Below are 22652 nucleotides of genomic sequence, written 5' to 3'. Positions count from 1 at the left end.
AATAAAAATGAAATTCTGGCTCCATTGAAGTCAATGGCAAAAGCCCAATCAGCTTCAGCAGAGCCAGGATTTCCCCCAGGTCTCCGGGTGGTGATACGTCGGCCAGTAAGCTAGTATTTCCTTACATTTGGTGTTGAGCGGGAGTGGTTTTTCCTGGCTATGCCCCTGCTCACTAGCAGCAATCTTTTATGCACTGAGGTAAGAATTGGTCCTTTATCACTGTGTAAACTGAAAGTAGCCTCTACTTTGAATTCCTGTGGTATCTGAAGTTTGGTATAAATCCCCTTGTTCTTCTCCAAACACACTATCTATTCACAAACCCTTCCTTAAAACCCACCTCTTCAATGAAACACTTCTGCTAATCAAGTATCCACATCATCCCCTACTCAAACTATTGTAATGTTGGACTTGTCTAGCTTACATTAAGCTTTTTTTGGATAAGGATTACTTCTTAAAGTGTGTGACAAGCAGCATGTAAGTTTTCAGAAATATTTTATTTTTAATTATGAATTCACACAACACACAGTCAACCCGTAGAACTCTTTGCCAGAGGATGTTGTGAAGGCCAAGACTATAAAAGGGCTCAAAAAATAACTAGATAAGTTCATGGAGGGTAAGTCCATCAATGGCTATTAGCCAAGCTGGGCAGGGATGGTGTCCCTAGCCTCTGTTTGCCAGAAGCTGGCAATGGGCAACAGGGGATGGATCAGTTGATGATTACCTGTTCTGTTAATTCTTTCTGGGGCACCTGGCATTGGCCAATGTAGGAGGACAGAATACTGGGGATTTTTAGTTTGACCCAGTGTAGGTGTTCTTAAGTTATGGAATTGTGATTGTGTAAAAACTTAAAATTCAGGCACCTGAAGATCAGTACTGCAGCAAATGAGCCCATTCCTCACTCCAAGTTGAGGGTAAAACAAAGAGGGAAAACGCTGAACACAAGCTCTATAACCTCTAACTTTCGTTGTTGAATAGCCAGGCTTGTGCATCCTTTTATAGGATGCAACCACTAAAATACAGCATGACACTGCTGAGTAGGTCAAGTATTCCTTTCAGTAGAAGACAGTTGTACCTATGAAAGGACAGTGATGCCAAGAGTTCAGTAGGACTCATAAAAGGATTATACATTTACTATTATAAAGTCAATGGGAGGCTTTCCATTGACTTCCATTGGATTTGGATCAAGCCCTTTGTGAGTGATTTCTGGGCTTTCACAAGCAGACAGCTGTTCTGAAATGAGCAGAGGCTTTGAACGCTACAATACCCACCCAAAGATGGCCAAGGGAATGAGGGAGTGAGCGAGGCTGCTCTCTTGTTTTTCAGAAAGCAGTTAGGACTGGTAGTCTTGATAAAGTGATTAAATCAAATAGGAGACAGCTTAACAAAGAGCAAAATATGAGCCCAAACCTGCAACTTTTGTCATTGTGTTTTCTTTATTCAAGTGAGCAATCCCTTATCCAAGCTCTAGGTGTTACATTAACGGTAAACAATAAGACTGAAGAATAAATATCCTGTACACATTGACTAGCCCTTACTCTCAAAGGGAATTCCATCTCAGAATGGAAATAGCCCCTTTAACCAACTTTCTGTAAATAATAGTCTCTATAGTAACAGTCCCATGCCCTTATAGCCACCCATTCTGGAAAAAAACACTGGGAAATAGAACAGCTTTTCAGGGTGTTCTGAAGATCAACAAATCTGGGCCCAGATGAGAGCTGGGAAATGTGTGTGGGGGGAGAAACTTAAATATTTCAGGCTTTATACATTAAAACATCTTAAATTAAACTCAAACTAATTAGAAGCCAGTGCAAACTATGGGTAAGGGGACTGTTGCCCCCTTACTAACATTCAGTGGGGCTGTTTTAGTTGCTAGCACCCAGTACTAAAAAGGGGGAAGGGTCGATGGGGAATCAGGATCCTGAGACTGACAGTCCCCAGGAACAATGGGGAAGAGGCCAATTCTGCAGGTCAGCCTGAATGACAGGGCAGACAGGCTAATCAGGGAGTCAGGAGGCCAGGGAGGTCCCGTTCTCCGTGTGAGCTGGAATTGCCTGGGGCCGAGCTAAGGAGAAAGCAGGGGGCCCAAGCTAAGCTGGGGATCAGAGCTGTGCCAGATCCAGAGGGACCAGAAAAGCAGCCCACAGAGAGCAGACCCTGTCCTGGGAGCAGAGCTGCAGCCCCAAAACCAGAGGCACAGCCCAGAGAGAGCAGACTTGTCCTGGGAGCAGAGCTGCAGCAACCAGAGCCAGAGGGCCAGAGAAGCAGCCCAGGGAGCTGGGGCTGGAGCAGTCCGGAGTGTTGTGAGCAGCTGGGGAGAGCGAGGGGGGACCCTGGGCAGTGGGCCCAGCACAGGGAGACGCCTCAGCCAGGATGCTCTGCAGGCCAGAATCGGAAGGGTATTGGTAACCCTGACAGCGCAGGGGCAACGCTGGGAAGAAGGGCCCTGCCACCTAGAGCCTGAGAGCGTGTGGCCACCACCGGAGCGAGTGTCCAACTCACAGCATCCCTGCAGCAAAGTCAGGGCCTGAGAAGGAGGCCTGGGACTTACAAGCAACAGACTGTGAACTGCCCTGACTTTCTAGAGACACTGTTTATGATGTTCCCTGCCACAGAGCGGGTTGATGTGTGTCCTTTAACCTTTCCCATTTCCCCTTATTCTCTTTAAAATTAATTGTTGATTAAATAACTTGCATTTGCTTTAACTTGTATGTAATGATCAATGGGTCAGAGAAGTGCCCAATGCAGAGAGAGTACCCCGGAGTGCTTTTGAAACTAGCACAATTTCTTTCCCCTGAGTTACTGTTTGTAGCAGTCATGTTCTAAATGTAGGCCCATATTTTAAAAACTTGGATGTCTAAATTTAGGCACCTAAATCTACATTTGGGTACCCAATAAAAACTGTACTTGTTGAATATGAATATCAAGCTTCTTGGCACCTGTTTTAACATACTGGCCTCACATAATTCTTCCTAGTGTGAAAACAGCACCACCTCGTGGGCAGCAACAAACTGAACACCTATACAAACTACAATCCAAAAATGTCACGGGCTCACCATAGAACTCCCTTTGGAACAAAAGTCATTTAATCCCACTGATTTTGGCATACCTGCACTTTATTTTTTTCTGCTTCGGTTTGATGTCTGAAGAGTTAAGTGTTTTAAACACTGTTATTAACAATAGATCATGTTTTATCAGTTTAAAATAAAACATAATTGGCAGACTGTCTCATCAGTAGTTTAGTCGTGCATTGTCAAAAGCATCTAGTGCCTATTAGAGCAGTAATAAAATCTTAGTTGAGTCTTTAAAATACTTTTCCTTGATGGAGAAAATAGCTGATTTTGCAGTCATGAAAATAAAAGGGTAATTAATTTGGCCTGAGCTAGGTACTATTCACTGATGCTATTTCTAATTCAAATCAGTGTAAGAAAGATAAGAATCAGGCCCCAATTCCATGCATTATTTTTCTCTCATGCTTAGCTAGCATTCACCATATTTCCCATATTTAAAGCTTGTCACTTGAAAGGCCCTGCCCATCTCCAGTCCAACTCTCATTTCTGCCTCCTGCTACCTGTGCTGCTCCTAAGAGATCTGCCGAAATAATCCTGTTGTATTTTTCCTACTTATTCTTTTTTGTGCCTTCTTCCCGGTTACTTTTCCCCTCTGCTTGAAAAATTGAACAGCCTATACTTCTCTTCCTTCAAACAGCTCTTTAAAGCACACTCCTCTTGCTTTTAACAATAAAACAATACTAGAAACAACACAATGTCATTCAGCTTTGTGACTGGCCATCAAAATTAGTGATGCATTCTGCATGGTCTATTCTGAAGACAAATAACTTTTGTCTAAAAGTGATAGGCAATATTTTTAATGGGAATCAAAGCAGTGGAAAAGTGGAAACTCTTGTTCACGCTGTTTACTCATGGATAGCTGATACTGTTTAGAATTAACAATACTCCTTATAGCAAATTTATCCTGCTATATATCTTAGAATCATAGAATATCAGGATTAGAAGGGACCTCAGGAGATCATCTAGTCCAACCCCCTGCTCAAAGCAGGACCAGTCCACAATTTTTGTCCCAGATCCCTAAATGGCCCTCTCAAGGATTGAGCTCACAACCCTGGGTTTAGCAGACTAATGCGGAAACCACTGACCTATATCTCCCCTCCCTGCCAAAGGAGGTGAGATGCATGTTTCTGCCTTCCTTTGTCAGTTTTGCATTTACATCACTGACTGAGATAACTTGTTCATGAGAAGATCTAGAGACTGCATTTCATGATGGGAAAACTATAGTTCAAATATGAAGCTAGACTGCAATAGGTGCAGTCTGTTTAAATAATAACAGGACATGAAACGTGACTGAGAACCTCTCCTGTCAGAAAAATTAAATTTGCAAGTCTATCTAGTAGCAGAGGTAGTAGAGCATCATGGAATTTATTAGAGGGAGGTTCTAATTTCAATAAAACCACCAACGCCACCCAGTGCTTAATTTGTAGCGAAGGAGGTGCCGGGGCTCAAGCAATTAGATGGTTGGGCTCAAGAAATTTTTTTATTTTCATAACTCATGCAGCAAGCCCAGAGGTGGGGGTCTATGAACTGCCAAGCCTAGAGATGCCAGGGCTCAGCCCTGGCAAGCCCTGGCACAAATTAAGCACTGACACTACCACATCCTTATTGAACTTTGCATTCCCAGCTGCCGTGGCATTCAGAGTTTCCTTCCATCTCCCTGTAAAAGAAATTCTGCCTATGTCAGGGATCCAAATGACACTTGTGCTGTTCATACTGTCTCTCTTGTCCATTAGAATAGATTCAGTTAATCCAGGTTTAGTGATACAGGAGGGAGTGCAGCATTTAGATAGCATCCTGCATTTCAGCCTTCAAGCAGAGCAAAGAAACTTCTGCCTCTTGATAAAAAGTGGACCTGCTACAGGAGAAATGGAAGTTAAAAGTAGCACCTTTTTATAGGAAAGGAGATTATAGCTTTATTCAAAGCCAAATATCTTAGATTTTTACAAAAATGTCTTTTGTATTAACAGGAACAAAAGACATGAAAATTCACCAAAAAGCATAAGCCAAATATAGCAGAATCTAATTACAAAAGTGACAGCAAGACCAACTTTGTGAGTTACTAAACAAACAAGTACAATAAATAAAAAAGGCTTCTACATTATTTTGACAAGTGTAGTTTAATTTTAATTGTGTTTCATAATACTTCAAAGTAAACTAGTAACTGTAATGTAAAAGTAATGGTCTGAAAATTTACGTTTGCTAAATAATAAGCAGAGAGAAAAGGAGTACTTGTGGTACCTTAGAGACTAACAAATTTATTAGAGCATAAGCTTTCGTGAGCTACAGCTCACTTCATCGGATGCATCCGATGAAGTGAGCTGTAGCTCACGAAAGCTTATGCTCTAATAAATTTGTTAGTCTCTAAGGTGCCACAAGTACTCCTTTTCTTTTTGCAAATACAGACTAACACGGCTGCTACTCTGAAATAAGCAGAGAAGGACACTTATTTTATGAGAATGATTGGACATGTGGATTAGCAAAACAAGGTTTTGCCTTACAGTGAAACTATCTGGCAGATGTGCTGTTCACAGAATCAGAACATAGAGCAGAAAAAAAAACCCAAACAAAACCCCCAAGCAAACCCCAACTGCTATTAGGCATCTGCTACATGCTCTGCAAATGCAGAGTTATCCTCTAAAGTATTTCTTTATGGCTAGGCAGGAGGCCAGTTAATGATTTATTAATATCTCCTGTTCATTTACCATAGCGTTTCCTATCACTGTGACCCTTGCCTCTTCCAGTGTACACCTATTTGTCACATCTTGTCCTTATTTAGATTGAACCTCTTTGTTGCAGGGACTGTCTTATTTTACTCAGTACTCTGCACAATGGGCATCCCACTCTTCTAACTTCTATTATAATAATAAAATAATTTTGCAGTGCCTTGCCCATATCTTGGGGGTTTCAAGTGATTAGATAGCTGTGAGTACTAGCTAAAGAACTTTCTCAAAATTATTTTCCTATACAGTACATATAGACACAGTAATTTTGTTGTGGATACTTAGTCATGTCTGAGGTGGTGAATTCAATAACTAAAACCAAAACCAAAACTATATCACATGGATATTTGCACAGTCGTTCTAGCCATGTTAGTCCCAGGATATAAGAGAGACAAGGTGGGTGAAGTAATATCTTTTATTGGACCAACTTCTGTTGATGAAAGAGACAAGCTTTGATTTTTGTGGTCCTATTCACTACTATAAATGTTTCTTCTACTGTCTGATGACTTGATACCATTTGTTGCAGGAATATTTTGTTATCCTAAATTCACTTACCTTTTTAATTGGACATTTTGCTTTTTCCAGTAAATCTTACAGTATTACAGTACATCTCTGGAGTCCAGACCACGTGGGCAGAGTTGACCATTGCAAAGCCACCACAGTTACTTCACATTGATACACTGCAGTTATTCCTCACTTTAAGCATATGGAGAATGTGCAGTAACTCAGATACACATGTGGTAATTGTTGGCAAATACTGACCTTTCAAATGGCAGCTGCTGAATCCTGTAGCACACTCGGCCTAAGTTTTCTGTCTGTGCCCCTCCTTTCAATTCTAGACTCCATAGAGAGTAATATTCCTTGATTATTCATTCCAAATGTGTTTTAATTTCAGAGGGTCTTGAGTTACTGAATTCGACTCTGGAGTCAGGAAAGACAGACTCCTGCAGCTGATGGGTGATTTTTGCAGGAATTGGGTTAGGGAGTAATTAGTCAATCATTTTGCAACTGCAGAATCGGAATAAGTACAGGGTAGGCTTACAAGTGCAGTGCGTACATTGCTATATGGTGTAACTCTTAACAGAACCCCAAAATTTGCTAGTCACAGAGGTCTAAAACTAAGGATCATATTTACTGGAATTCATTCTGCTTCCCCTACTCCATTTGCAATCAGAAAGAAAAGTTAAGGTCATTGAGTTCACTTAAACATTCATACCAGTCACAGGGTTAGCTATACCCCTAAGTTATTTCTGCCCATTGTTTTAAGGACCTAGATTTCAAGAAGATGTTAATGAGAGTGTCATTTTTCCATTTTAAGGGAGTTTACTTTAGATCATTTTCTTTGCAATTGACATATCTCACCATCATCTAAGCACTGAATGCTACCACACATGCAGATAGGATTATTACTAAAGAGGGGTTATGTTCAGAAGAGCGTCTCAATTTTTACATTCCATATTTACTCCATATGGAATCTGCTTTGTGTACAGGTCAAAAGGAAGCTGTAATTGCTAGCACTACAAGCTCAACCTGCTGATTGGGTGATTTGGTACATCACCCTCACCTCTTGGCCATACACAATATGCTGGGGGTGTTGATGTCACAGACAGAAGAAAATGGAGCTTATTCTTCCACAGAGAGACTGCTTGTAAACAGTAGAATGAGCAGGTACAATCTAATGATGCATTTCTGTATTTGACTTAACAAGGTGCCATTTTTATGGTCCCTTTTTGTGTCTTATGCACACAGTGCAACTAAGTGATTTAGTGAGTAAAATTATGATTAGGCACAGCTTTCCTGGATTCTAGCATGAAGCCATTTTCAATGGTTTAATTATTTTCTACTGATGGAGAAATACCCATCATGGTAGTTGGTGAAATATGATGGTTCATCACCAAAATCCTAGGAAACTAGCCTTTTTTTTAAACTGGCTTTGGACAAATAAATTTGCCAACAATAACCTTTCTGTTTACATGCACCATTAGGACTGTATGATACAGTAACTTGGTATTAGGAGCTGCACTAGTTACTGGCCAGCCAAGGAGCACATAATATTGAACATAGGTGGCCCTCTTCCTCCCCACCACACTTTGGGCCAAATCTTGCTTGCTTTATTCACTGAATTCCACAGAGTGCCTCATGTCAGTAAAGCAATCAGGATTCAGCCCTTCCTTATTATTTTGTTAGTTTCTCAGGAACATAGTGGCAATTTTTTTTTTAAAGGAGACATTTTCATTGGGGGAGGAGGCTTCCTATCTGATAATGATAATTTTTAAATAAAATAACTTGGACTAAGTCATTGACACTATACCTTTTAGGATATTTGACAGAATGTGTTACTAGCTAGTTCATGGAAGCATTTCTATATCCTTTTTCTGTCTACAGTAGGCAAAAAGTCACATTTGATCAGTGAAAGAAATTCTGAGAGCTTTCACCTTGTTTTTGTTACTAAGGAAACCACTTCCTTGGCATCAGTGCATTCATCAGGTCTGTCTTACTTTCCACCCAGCTTTAACAGAGGCAGCATTGTGGAGTGGCATTGGGAAAAAAAGCAGAGATAAACAAGAGGAAAAAGATCAACAAAAGTAACTGAAAGTTAATACAAGGATATCTGCTTGTTAAATTGAATTAACTCTTGTTTCTGTGGGAGCAGACTAGAGAGCTGTGTGTATGGGTGAGGATTTAAGGCTCCAACCAGACTATGGCTAAGTGCCAAAGAAGAGCATCAGAAAGGTCAACTCTGCCCCTAGCACACACAACACACAAAATCCTGGAGGAGGAAGGTAGAGCTATGTGATCAGTAGACAAAATCTGAAAACAAATGTTGGATTTCCACTCCTCTACTATACTTAAATAACATTACCCCTTTAAGACAAGTCCTTTAGGCCACCCCCCACCACCACAGAATTTGTACAGTGCCATATCAGATGGGGTGTTCCACGAGAATTGGTAATTATGTGTACTTAGCACTGTAAATGCACTTTTTTGTTGGGGTTTTAGCAAGGGTAACTCAGTTCTTATTCCATGTTTGCACTGTATCAGAAATCTAAATAGTTACACCAAGGAGATAAGTGGTACTGGTAACTGCTGTTGCTGGCTGCCCATACAATGCCTCAGCTGTTTCCTTTGCCAACTTTATCCCACACAAATAACTTAGATTTCTCTAAAAATGAAGTGAGCAACAAACAGGATACACCAAACATCACATTTGGCGGAAATCTGGGTGATAGATGCAAACTTGTCAAGCAAGCTATACTACTAAAACAAATGGAAAACATGAAAGGTAGCCTGGCTGGATTGGGGGGCAGAGAGAAGTGATGGGATACAACCCCTTTTACTTCTAAGTTGCTTGTATGAATCCAGTCCGGGGCAATAGTGACCAAAAATCATTATCATCCTATAAAAAGAAAAGGAGTGCTTGTGGCACCTTAGAGACTAACAAATTTATTAGAGCATAGCTCACGAAAGCTTATGCTCTAATAAATTTGTTAGTCTCTAAGGTGCCACAAGTACTCCTTTTCTTTTTGCGAATACAGACTAACACGGCTGCTACTATGAAACCTATCATCCTATAGTTTCCCAATGGACACAAGAACAATTTCACATTAAAAAAATTGAAAATATTGATTAACTTGTATGTTCTGCCAGCACAGGGAGAAGAGAATAGATTCTGAGCATCAGTTTCTATTAATACTTAGTATGAAATACCTTTTATTTAGTTTCCCATATTTTCATGGTTCATCACAGTGTCATTTATCCAGCATGATTCCTGAGCAAGTCCACTTTAAGAGTGTCTCTTTCTGTGCCCCCGCCTGTACAGGGTAGACAGGCAAGCCTCATACGGGAAGAGCGATCGATTTGCAGAGTCTTCACTTTGCTGTTTTTATATCTTTTAATCTGTAGTCAGTTGTACTGATGATCTCCAATTCCTACAGCTTTGTCCTCTTCATTTTCAAGGTCAAGCACTTAGCAACCTGATCCCTAAAGCATTTTACTTGATAAAACTAATGTATCCAAATATTTTGGAACAGCTTCAACATTCCATGAAAACACAGAATCATAGAATATCAGGGTTGGAAGGGACCTAGTCCAACCCCCTGCTCAAAGCAGGACCAATACCCAACTAAAGCATCCCAGCCAGGGCTTTTTCAAGCCTGACCTTAAAAACCTCTCAGGAAGGAAATTCCACCACCTCACTAGGCAACCCATTCCAGTGCTTCACCACCCTCTACATGTTGAAAGTCTTCTTAAGTAGGTTTTCAGAACAGAGGTCTGAATAATTTAAGCATTTTTGTTTTTATGCAGAGTGTTGTGCCTTCTTGTCAAACACTCTCAAAGCATGTTGAAAATTCAATGTATTAAATATTAATAGTTCATAAAATTGGGCTAACAAGTGACTGGCTCAAGATCTTACACAGATCCTTGATTCCTGATTTCTCTACTCAGTTATGCCACTATACCTGGGTGTATACATACAGTATATTCAAAATATTTTAATTATTTTATAGATATATATAAGCAAATATTTTATATACACAAGAGATGCATAAGGCTCTAAGGGATTAATGTATTATACTACCATTATTGGACACCCAAGCCATCACTTTATTAGCTGACTTTGACATGTGGCTTATCGGCAATAGGCCAATTTCATGTCTAATGTAACTCCACTGAACTCAGTGGTTTAATTTGTCCTCACTGAAGGAGAGCACTTTGAGCCTCTGGAGACAACCATAATTCTCCTTTCCAGATGTAACCTGAAAGGAGGACAGCAACAGAAACATCACCTAAATTCTAGAGCACCAATCACCTTACTGACACAAGGAGGTATAATTTGCACCCTTTTGCAAGCCAGGAAGAATCTGTCCTGAATTTCTAAATTCTATGGGATCCTACTGAAGTTAATCCCACTGAGAAGTGTTTAGTAAGGCTGGGTACATAGACTGGATAAAATATGAACAGACCTTCAAAACCCAAACACAAAGTGAACCCTTTTCGATAGCTCAGAGTGCCCCTACTTCTTTATTATCTTCAACGTCCATGACTACCAAAAGTGGTAGTGCCAATATATCATGAGAAGTGCTGTTACAATAGTCCCTGCTCAACAATAAATTGAAAAACTAAAATTGCATGAACAATTTGTGTTGTGAGATTGAGTCCATTTTTTTGTAGCCAAGATATTCAAATAGGGATTCCAAAGACAAGGTTAGGATGCTTATCTGAATGCATCAGAACAAATATCCAAATAACAGGTTTGCCCATCATTAGTTTGTAGCCACTGCCGTCTGCTGGCTGAGAATAATCTTTCAGCCTTAGTTCAACTCCAAATTAACTCACTATTTGTTACAAATACTGTTAATTTTTGGTCATGGGTCTTATTTTTGACAGGCGATGCTTTTTCTTAGATAAGCAAGGAGACCCATTGATCTATGCAGTGGGGGAGTATCATATTAGTTGATTTAACAAGCACAAGATGGATACAGACTAAGTGATTTCATCTAGATACTCTTAGTTTTAAAGAAAAGAGAAAATTGAAAGAAACAACCAAGACAGCATGAAATAAGCTTGATTGTTATTTAAATCCTCATAATGTCAGAATACAAAGTATACAAAACACATGTAGTGAGGGAAAAAATCGCTTCTTTTTGATGGAAATTATACTCTGTGGGTGACTAACTTTTACTGTGTAATTAGGCAGCACAGAGCCCTTATTGACCAGTGGAGAGATGATCAATTTTGCCTTCTTTTGGAGAAGCATTAGAGCTTATATAAAATACCATCTGAAATGATACATATTAAGGAAACTTAATGTCATTGTTGCTTGAATTTGTAGTGCTTTATTGTCTTTGTGATAACCAGTGAGCTCTGATTCAGTAGAAAAAAAAATCTTGGCTTTTTGTTTTGAGGATTTTTTATTTAAATGCAAATTAAAAGCAAAATATAAAGTAAACTTACTAGAGTCTGAGGTCTGTGTCTTGCAAATGAATTATGTTTTATACTTTGGGGTATGTTTTCAATAACTAGAACCCTTTTTCATCTCATATTTCATCAAATTTTAAAGAAAAATATTTTGACTTAAAACCAAATATCTGAGAGAAACTTAAGACATAATTCAGCAAAAGAAGCACCCAGCTTCTATGCAAACAGAACATCCATGAAAGATCATACAAGCTGATCTTCTAAGAGCTTCTTCAGTCATACATCCTGATTCTAATCTCACTTAAATATATTTAATTCTCATTGATTTATCTAGATACTACACGCAGGTAACTCAATAAAAGAAAGCCAGTCCAATGTTCTAGGCAACTGAGAATTTTGGAAGTATGAACATTTATAAATGAAATCATCAATGACTATAGGATTAAGTCGAAGAATGCCCCCGAAAAACATAATGATGACAAAAATCCCCAGTCCCAAACCACTACTACCCGTCACTCATCTTCTCACAGGCAAGGGAGGAAAGATGAGCCTTGAAATGAGCCGTGAAGGCTCACGAACAGGTTGCTTTGAACCAAAGGGAAGTTTAATATGCTCTTCCTGCTAAAGGACAACAGGTTGTATTTTAGTTAGTCAGGCCCAATGTTTTTCTGAGGAAAAGATGTTCTCCAAGGGATTCATCACATTTAAGGGCTACCCTAAAAAAATAAAAAGCAGGAGGGTGTAAGATAAAACAAAGAGGGCCTATTTTATCTCACACTTTCCCAATAGTTGCTTTTCCTGCTATGTCTCTTTTCACTCTCTTGATCTGCATGTTATGCTCAGTTTGCTCATCCGATGAATGGTGCAAGACTTATCCCCAGGTTTTGACCAACTTCTTCCTGATGTGTCCCTTTCAATCTCTCTTACTTTTGGCCCTTCATTTACAACAGTCTCCGTGCTCAGGCACCTGCTATGAAGCAACCAGGGCTAAATTCTGCACCTGTGCAACCCCATTGAGCCAAATTTACATCACTATTTTTGTTTTGAATATGAAGATTTGTAACAAAAGAGAAGGAAGACAACCCTTTCCTTGCTCCATGTAATCATCCCATTAGCCAGCTTTTTCATAGAAATTTACAGAGCTAAACACTGGAGCTTTGAGCCTGACATGTGGTACTATTACTGGAAGAGGTGGGAAAACAGGTTTTTCTAAATGAAAACTAAAACTAATCTGATAAGTTAAGAAAGATTTGAATGAGAGATAAATATCTTTATTAGTACCATTCATTGGTTACAATAACTCAGAATATGAATTTAAAAATAAGAGGCATTGAGTGTAAAGAAAATCCAATGTCTTCCACATCTCTGCAACACTGAAAATTAAGGTAACTGTTTTTCATCAAATCTGCTGTTTACTAGCAATTAGCCTACATTCCTGGTCTCTGGTGTAGTTATTAATGCAAGAGCATCATGCATTCATCACATAATAGACAATGGAACAATTATCTTCATAATACAATTTTTGTGTGAAAATTAAAATGTGACAGGCAGTCACATATTCATCCTTACTTGTCACATGAGAATGGGACTTGATTTATCAGGAAGAAGCAAAAGTCTTGCTACAGAATTCGTTCTGTGCTGTCACACAAAAACCGTATCCCAAAATGGTTCTAGTAATCTCTTTCATGGCATCAACCTTCAAGAAGCAGAGGGAGTTTTAAGAGGCATAAATTAAAGGTCTCCTTGGCCATAGATGGATTTGCTGAGAGGATTTTTTGCTTCAGCTCCAGCACCTATTCTATATTCTAAAGCACTTCAATAAGCTCTGAAAGTCTGCATTAGATGTAGGTAGTGACAGTATCTCATTTGTGGGAGCAAACTTTAACTTTAAAAAAAAAAGGATTCAGGAAAGGCTGAGATAAATAAAAGTTTAAATTTTTACTGTTAAAGCTCTTTTACTAAAACTTTCTCTGCAGTCTTCATGAAGAGAATTGAAAAGCATTCCAGAGTCTCTTGTGAAAATATCACCCTCTCCAATACATAGCACTTCCACAGTTCTTTCAAACCAAATGTATGGATGTTAGTTCTGGTAAAGATATGATACTAAAAAATTGTTGCTATGTGCTGTGTATGAATATATTAAGAAATTAAGATGCCTAGGTTACAGAGACTGGTTAGGAAAATTGCTGCATTTGTAGAGCAGATCATGGATAGAGCCACCTTGATATATCAGGAAAAAGAATACAGTAGGAAAAAAGTAAGTTTGACTAAGTGCTGTTCCCATTTTATAATTTCATTCATTGAATCGGAAAGAAGAAAAAATATATAATATGGCTTTAGTGACCAAACATACACCATGATTATTAGATTTGAATAAATTGTTAACTATCAATTTACAAGTATCGGGCAGTAGCCATGTTAGTCTGGATCTGTAAAAGCGGCAAAGAGTCCTGTGGCACCTTATAGACTAACAGACGTATTGGAGCATAAGCTTTTGTGGGTGAATTCCCACTTCATTAGATGTATGTAGTGGAAATTTCCAGAGGAAATTTATACCTGCATATGCTTGCATATTTATACCTGCTTGCATATTTATACCTGCATATGCTTGCATATTTATACCTGCCTCTGGAAATTTTTACTACATGCATCTGACAAAGTGGGTATTCACCCATGAAAGCTTATGCTCCAATACATCTGTTAGACTATAAGGTGCCACAGGACTCTTTGCCGCTTTTATCAATTTACAAATAACCCATAGGCTGCACGGTGTTCATAAGCTGGTCACACAATTATGAATAATGACTAAATTTGTGAAAATCGGAGTCTATTTGGAAATAGTTTGTGAGCAAGAAAAAGAACAAAGAAACGTTTTCCCAGAAGTAGTTATAGGGTGAAGCCAGTGGGAGTTTTGTCATTTTCTGTGGATCTAGAATTTCCACCCATGGCTATTCCATTCACCCATTCTCGGCTTATTTCCCAGATAAGCAGAGGGAAGGAATTGATCTCTACAGAGGTGACATATATTACTTGTGATGTTAAAGCAGAATCTTTGGTACTCTTAGAGACACTTTGACACTGTAAAAACTTCATTCCAGGACATGTTATTCCAAACTACTAATAGGAACTTGCATGTAGTTAGCACAATGAACTCAATTGTTCACAAATCGGTAGCTAGGTCCATAAATGCCCAATTGTCCTACCTAAAAGCCAATGTGAGAATCTATATGGTGGATTTGGCCATCCTGCTGAAGATCTATATACTTGACAATTAGGTCCACTATCTTGGACAAGGGATTTCCAAGTAATTACATCAGGGTGATTCAGAAGCATATGAACTTGAAATATTTGTTACATGTTTCTACCTGTTTTTTTAAGTCTGCCTTAATAGGTGCAGCATGAGCCCACTTTTTTCAATCTGCATATTTTGTATTATGCTTTGCATGAGTTAACAACAATATTTACTGAGGTAAATATCAACTTCAAACAAAGTAAGAAAACACAGCACAGAATCCTTTCTATACACCTTGCTTACAGGATTACCTTTGATACAATCACTGCATCCAAATCTCCCACTCCATGTTTTTTATTGTAAGTGCAAAACTGCTCTTCCTCCATACTATCCACCATCTTCTGTATTAGCGTATCTTCTTTAACAATGGCCTTAAAGTGGTGCACTTTATTTTAGGGCTATCAATTCCGATTCGTTTTGAGCTGTGGAAGGCCTTACCAAATGGTGTCACCGTGCCGAGATATCAAAGGAGGAAAAAAAAGCATGGTGTAATTTATGCAAAAACTATTGTCATCTAAGAAAAGCTTAGGATAGCTTCTTATACTTTTAAGGGGAGACTTCCCTTTAACTTACACATTACAGGTTGTGATTCCTGACTATGAGAGCCCCAATTAGATATTGCAAACATGTCAAGCATACAGCGAGTATGGCCCCTAGTGGAGGGACTCTACTGAACTGAATGTGTGGCTGTCAGTTGGCAAAAATGGCTAGTCAAGAAATGGAGATTAGCACCATCATGTTACCACAGAAAGAGGAAGAAAATCCAAATGAAGTTCGCTTCAAAATGAAGTGTTCAATGCAGCTCCTGATGATTTGATTATGAGAAGCTACACTGTAGATCACCTGGCTGCCTATGTGCAGCAAAGATCCCCCAGTACCAGTTTGTATCTTAGCTGCCACATGATCTGAAGCCACACAACTGAAACTAGCAATAGGAGTGGAGGGGAAGTTGTTAGTTAGACAAACACAGGAGTCAGAATCTCACTCTCACTCTGGCCACTTTATATCAGGTAAGAGGGTCAGGGCAGTGTAAAGAGGCTGTAAAAAACTTTGATTTCTGGGAGATAATTTGTCCCCAGTACAGGAAGTGGGGAAGACAGCTGCACATTGTTCTCCAAGGACCTCCTCACAAGTCCCAGCATAAGGGACATGCGAGGTATGGAGCCATAGCAGGTAACATTGAAGAGATTCTGGCTGCCCATAGAAATCTAGGCAAGTGCTGCCAGACTGTAACCCTGGGGACCCCTCTAAGTTACACTACAAGCTACTCTAGCCTTCCACCTGCCCAAAAAAGCCCAGAATCAGGAGGTGCAAAGATGATTGAAAGCCACCTCAGGTCCTTCACCTTGCCCTGGTCTCAGAATTCTTTGCTGTGCTTGTTAGACAACACAAAATCTCATGCCACAGAGGTAAAGACACATATGTGACTGAAATTTGGTATGGTATAAAAACTGAATCAACAGGAGTGTACTGAAACTGGACTAAACGTAACTTCTAGGGATACTTTATGTATAACGAAAAACCACAGAGACACCACAAAGATATGATAAGCCTGCATGAAAGAGAAGAATGTGTTTGGCAACTTCTTTGTTTGTTTTTAATATTGTATTGAAGTGGGTATGTACCCATAAATCAATAATTATGATACAGGAAGTTATTGTGTCCTTGCTTCATTGAGCTAATGCACAAGTTGGTAAATTCTGCAGGAGGGAACACAGTAAGGCAGTTATTGGCAAGCTTTGGCCCATGGCCCGCCAAGGTAAGCCCCCTGGTGGGCAGGGCTGGTTTGTTTACCTGCCACATCCACAGGTTCAGCCAATCGCAGTTCCCACTGGCCGCGGTTTGCCGCTCCAGGCCAACGAGGGCTGCGGGAAGCAGGGGCCAGTACGTCCCTTGGCTCGCGCCGCTTCCCGCAGCTCCCAATGGCCTGGAGTGGCGAACCGCGGCCAGTGGGAGCCATGATCGGCCGAACTTGTGGACACAGCAGGTAAACAAACTGGCCCGTCTCATCAGGGGGCTTACCCTGGCGGGCTGTGTGCCCAAGGTTGCCAATCCCTGCACTAGGGTGACCAGATGTCCCAATTTTATAGGGAAAGTTCTGATTTTGGGGTCTTTTTCTTAGATAGGCACGTATTACCCCCCCATTCCCTGTCCTGATTTTTTACACTTGCTATTGGTCACCCTAGAATACACTGAGGTCACAGCCTCATCACAACTACAGGGAGCCCAAAAATTGAAGAAAGAGGACGAAGAAAATGAGGACAAGAAAAGCAGCTGCTGTTGAAAATGTTGTGCGGTAACCACGTGACTGAGCCATAAAACACACTACACGAAGGGAGAACAGGTCTGAGCATACGGCAGTCTTAGAGTGAATGGCCCTTTCACAACTGGGTGGTCCCTCTGGGATAAGACGTTAGTAATCTAAACTATACCTTACTATTAAAATGGCTCATAAATTGTTGTCTTAGTCATTAATTAAATCATAAGACCACTAAATAAACTAACTGACAGCTTTGTCAAATAGGGTTTTAATTATAAAGCTTTAATCTTGGCAATGCCCCTTGAAAAGAAACTTTAAACTGTGCCCATAAGTGTATAGACTCAATAAAACTCAGCCTTTTCACTTATTAATAACACTTCCTTTACTTAAAGGGTTTCCTTTTCTTAAGCTGTTTGCACATTTGAGCCCTTATCCATTTTGTATGTACTTAGGAGAAATATGCACTCCCCAGGGCCAGATCCAAAGCCCTATTGAAGTCAATCTGAATTTTTCCATTAACTTCACTGGTCTTTGGATCAGGCTCTAAATAAAGTTGTGCAATATCACTTGTTTTCTAATGGGGGGAAATAAAGAACAATAATGTGAATGCTTTTCAGGGAACAACACTGTATGTATGATTGACCACAAAGTCTTCATATCCATCTAAAAAGCATGCTTGTTTGTGGAATGGATACAACAGCGAGATAGTAAAATGCCTCCAAGTCTTCCCCCTTTACCGTTGCTTCCTGACTCTTTTCTTTTAATTTGTTCTTCTCTTAGATTTATATTTCAAACCTTATTTTGTATACAGTATGTAGTGGTGGCTAAACCACCTTCCTCCATGTGGAGTGAGACAGAATCTTTAATAGAAGCTGATAGCTTGATCTTTTAAATGGTGTTTTGATCTTTTTAATGCCATTCTAATTTATTATTTTCAGTTTCAAACAAGAAGAGTTTTTCGAAAGGCAATTAAACACAAGTCTGACCATGTTTTGCTCTGAAGATGTTCCATTGGATGTAAAAAGATTTGACGATGCTGAACTTTTTTATTCCATGTATTTATTGTTGAGTGTAATTAGCCTACAGGCTAGAAATCATTATATGACTACATAGGTTTTTATACAAATTCTCTGAAAGGCTCTATAGCTATATCTTGGCTGAGCATTTATTGATTTAGTTAACAGAACAACTCCCAAAACAAAATGGAGATTGTTCTTCAGCTCAATTGGTGGGGATATTCTATTTTAAAGGTCCCTATTCAATCCTTAGATATGGCCTCAGAACGCAAATTAAAACCAGATATGCTATGGAAATATGATCCTGAAAAGAGCAATTGGGCAGCAGGTGATGAGACTTAGAATGAGATAAGGACTGGGCACTGGGGCTTTTGCCCTCTCTGGTACACTTGGACAAAAAGAGCCTGCCACAGAAGCAGTCAAGGTTTGGGGTAGGGCGTGGCTGCATATCTTGTTATTTCCTTTTTTCTTCTCACTGATGTAGTACTTAAGATGTGGTCATTCATATGGATAATAAGAATATCATGAGCTATTATTGCTATTTCTAATTTTTTTTTTGAAACCTCATGTTTCAGGGCTTAAGCCAATAGCTGCTAGAGCTCAGGATGAGATCTACTATGAACAGCTGATGAACCCACATTTGCTTACATCTGCAAGCATCTGGTGTTGGCCACTTTCAGAGACATGATACTGGACTAGATGGACCTCTAGACTGATCCAGTCTGGCAATTTGTATAATACTGAGATACTGAAGCCTAGTTCATTTTTATGGGGGGGGGAGTGTGAGAAACTGGATATTGGTATCTACAAAGACAGATGCTGCTTCAGAAGATAGGCCATAAAGCCCTGCAGACAAACATACTGGAGGGCTGGAGGAAAAGAAAAGGCCAAGAAACCTGAATGGAAAGAGGGCCCCCCAATGGAACCTCTCTGCCTTACTGAGGCAGAAGGCTAGGTTCTAAATAAGGATAAATATGTGTGTGTGTGCCTGCAGGAGGAGTTAGCCAGTGACCCAAGGTGAAGCGAACCCAAGAGGCTTCTCCACTTCCAAGTCATGGAATCAAGCTCAGGGCTCCATTGTGTTAGGTGTTATTGAGACACAGAGCTGCTTAAGAAATTAACCTTTCCAACCTAAAATTCAATATCTGAAAGAAAATTAAATTTTGGAAAAAGGATTTAAGGATCTTCAAACAACTGTAGACAGTTCCACACATCCGCATATTTGTATGATATATGAAACAAAAGTGATATATTAACAAAATTCTGCAATACCTTTCCCCACACTGACAGACTGGTTTACACAAACAGGAAAAAACCCACAGACTCTTTGAAACTCTAAAAGGATGGAGATCTGAAAAGTACTTTGATTTTTCCCCTCCTTTCTTTGAAGTTTTTGGCAATGACTGGGTGGCCAACTCAGACTGATGCATGACGACTTTGACCTGACTCTGAGTCTCTAGATAGACATCTTTTTTCTGCAGTCCTTTGGCATAGCTTTATGAAAAGTTATGCTCTTCAGTCTTTAATTTATCATCCACAGTTAGATATCTAGGAAACCCCTTGCAGAACCTTTCTACTTGAGATCTACAGATTTCCTCTGCAGTGAGTCACTTCTTAAGCAAGTCTGAATTTTGCTGATATTGAAGCTGGCTTTAGCATGTTAAAACAGTTGCCTTGCCTGGAGTATCATAGTTGTAAAAGTAATCACATCATGTTTGTTGAAATATTTATTAACTGCCTACTGATAATGGCTGGGCTGGAGGTATGATAGAGATCAATGTCTAAATATCTTGCTTGTTTAACCCCTGATCTTGCAACTGGTGGAGCATAGACCTTCTTGTTCACAGATCTTCATGGACATCAGTGGGACTCTACAATGGTGCAGGAACCCCTTGCAGTCATTTGCGAGACTGGAATGGTCATTTGTTGGTTGTCTGTTTAGTCTACTTTGAGTAGTTGCAAACCAGAGCTGGCTGGAAAATGGAAATCCCTGTGTCCAAAAAAATTTACTTTTTAAAATAATAATAACAACAATAATAATCCAAAATCATGACAAGAAGTCAAAACATTAAATTGTTCTCAGGAAGGGATTTCTAGAAAAATTCAATTTTCAGAAAACCAAAACCAGATTTTTTTCAGCTTTCCAGCTGCCTGCCTGGAAGGCTCTTCTCAGTTTCACTCTCTCCTGCAGGAAAATTTCAATTTAGCAAAAGTGGCATTTTTGTCAGAAAATCATTCTTATGGAAAATTCCCAACCAGCTCTAGCTTCTTTTGGAAGACTGCGCTATAATCTACTAGTTAATATAAGAAAAGAGGTTTTTTTTCCCCGACGTTCAGCCTTTTTCCTCCTTTTAGATATTCTAGTTGCAACTTCCTAAACAATTCCACTTCCTTCTTGGTATTTACACTCTTCAAATACCTGTACCTAATTATGGCCTTGATATGTCTTAGTTATAGCTTCTGTGTATCATATATATTTTGTTTCATCTCACAGATCCCCAGAATCCTTTCTTTTTTCCTCCAGAACTCTAGTATGCCTTTTTCTTTTAAAGAATAAACAGAATTGTTTCCTCCCATAGATATTAAAAAAAAGAATAGTAGATATGAAGACTAAGGGGGTATAGAAGCAATGGGACAGTATAGATTATGAATTTCAGTAAGTAAACATATTGGTTGAGATTTTCAAAGCGGAATTACTTAACTGGGAGATACGTAGCTAAATCCTGTGCACTACTTTGGAAATCTAAACCATTGTTATTAAAGTTATATCAGTTATTTTTAAAATCTATTCACCCCTCTTTGTCTAGCATTTCTCCAGTAGTTCAGTTCTTATCTATATGCTGCAAGTTGGTCCATTATTTTAATGGAACGTTATTTCTTTAGATAGTATTTTTGTGATCATAGTAAAGACATACCTTTCTACATGGCAATCACAACAATTTAAAACAGGTATCAATATTTGTTTAATTTCAGCTAATGAGGATATGTGAAAGGGAACACTCACCACCAGTGCTGCCCCATGGTCAGGCAGGAGTGTGACAGTCTGGGGAATGCCTGGAATCATTCTTACTATCACTGTGCCCTGTGGTGTTCTGTCCTTTCAGGGACTCAGCCCAATATAAAGACAGGTTTCAGAGTAGCAGCCGTATTAGTCTGTATTCGCAAAAAGAAAAGGAGTACTTGTGGCACCTTAGAGACTAACAAATTTATTAGAGCATAAGCTTTTATGAGCTACAGCTCACTTCGATGAAGTGAGCTGTAGCTCACGAAAGCTTATGCTCTAATAAATTTGTTAGTCTCTAAGGTGCCACAAGTAGCCCAATATAAAGAAACCAATAAAAAAGGAGGTCTTCAGGGTAAGCAATAGATTCAGGGTTCCCCACCTTGTATTTTAAGACTCTTCCTCAAGTAGGTTCCTCACAATGGGATAGACTTCTGGTTGATATGGGAGCTCAGGCCCACCCTCTCCACCTGGCTCCAGTTCAGGGCCCAATGGTAGGCAGCTAAGTCCTGCACCCTCAGGTGCTATGCAGCTGCCTCCCTGGATCACTTCCTACCGGATCCCTTTCTTCCCACAGAGCAAAGTAAATAACTGAACCCAAAGATAAAGTGTCTAACCTTCAGAGAGTTGCAAGTCCCTTCTTTACAGGCTTGGTCAGATGACTATAGACAGGCCACTGGCAGAAAGAGCTCCTGTGGTATTCCTTTCCAGGAGTACAGATCAGCTCACCTCCATCTTCTGCCAGCCAGTGAGTTACTCAGCTCCCCTTTTAGAGCTCCTTCTTCAGCCTGTGCAGGCTTTGCAGGTGCAGTGGGATGGGGTGGCCTGATCCCAGACCATCTCCTTAACCCCTTCCTCTCAAGCATGCTTTTGTATACCCCATCACAGGAAAATAGAGTTCTTGTAGTAGTTCTTGCATTTATTTATTTATTTTAAGTATTTACTCAGGAGCCTTTCAGTTTAGGAAGTGTAAGAACACTGGAAGTATTCCCCATACCATGGCAATTTAAACACTTATCCTAATTCTCCACTTGTTTCTTTCCATGAGAAGGAACTTGTGTTATAGTGCCTGATTTTACACCACTGGAATCAATGGAAGTTTTGCCATTCCAATAAGAGTAGGGCTGGGATCTAGGGGCAGATTTTGAAATATATTTAAGTGTCTAAAAATACAGATAGGCACCCAGTAGGATTTCAAAGTGCCTAGGCACCACACCTAGATGCTTTTGTAAAGTAATGTTGGTTGGGAATTTTCTGATGAAACCTTTTTGTCAAAATGGAAACTTGTTGGAGAATGCACCTGGTTTGACTAAGTTTTAGTCAGAAAAGGTTTCTCAGTGGAATTTCTGGTCAGAGAGAGGGAAAGATTCCAGAGT

The 22652-nt window shown here is 39.6% G+C and overlaps 1 long non-coding RNA gene across 1 annotated transcript; it reads right to left on the bottom strand.

The window, feature by feature from the left end:
* Positions 1–11649: 11649 nt before the first annotated feature.
* On the bottom strand, positions 11650–22019 carry LOC122457807. Its single transcript, XR_006277481.1, has 3 exons — positions 21894–22019; positions 13277–13403; positions 11650–12423 (listed from the first exon to the last, which is right to left on the bottom strand). It is a non-coding gene; the product is annotated as an uncharacterized LOC122457807 (long non-coding RNA).
* Positions 22020–22652: the final 633 nt, after the last annotated feature.

Source organism: Dermochelys coriacea, chromosome 1 (genome assembly GCF_009764565.3).
Source record: "Dermochelys coriacea isolate rDerCor1 chromosome 1, rDerCor1.pri.v4, whole genome shotgun sequence".
Lineage (NCBI taxonomy): Eukaryota > Metazoa > Chordata > Testudines > Dermochelyidae > Dermochelys > Dermochelys coriacea.
The sequence above is the reverse complement of the archived record's forward strand: the minus strand, read 5'-3'. Positions and strand labels throughout refer to the sequence as shown.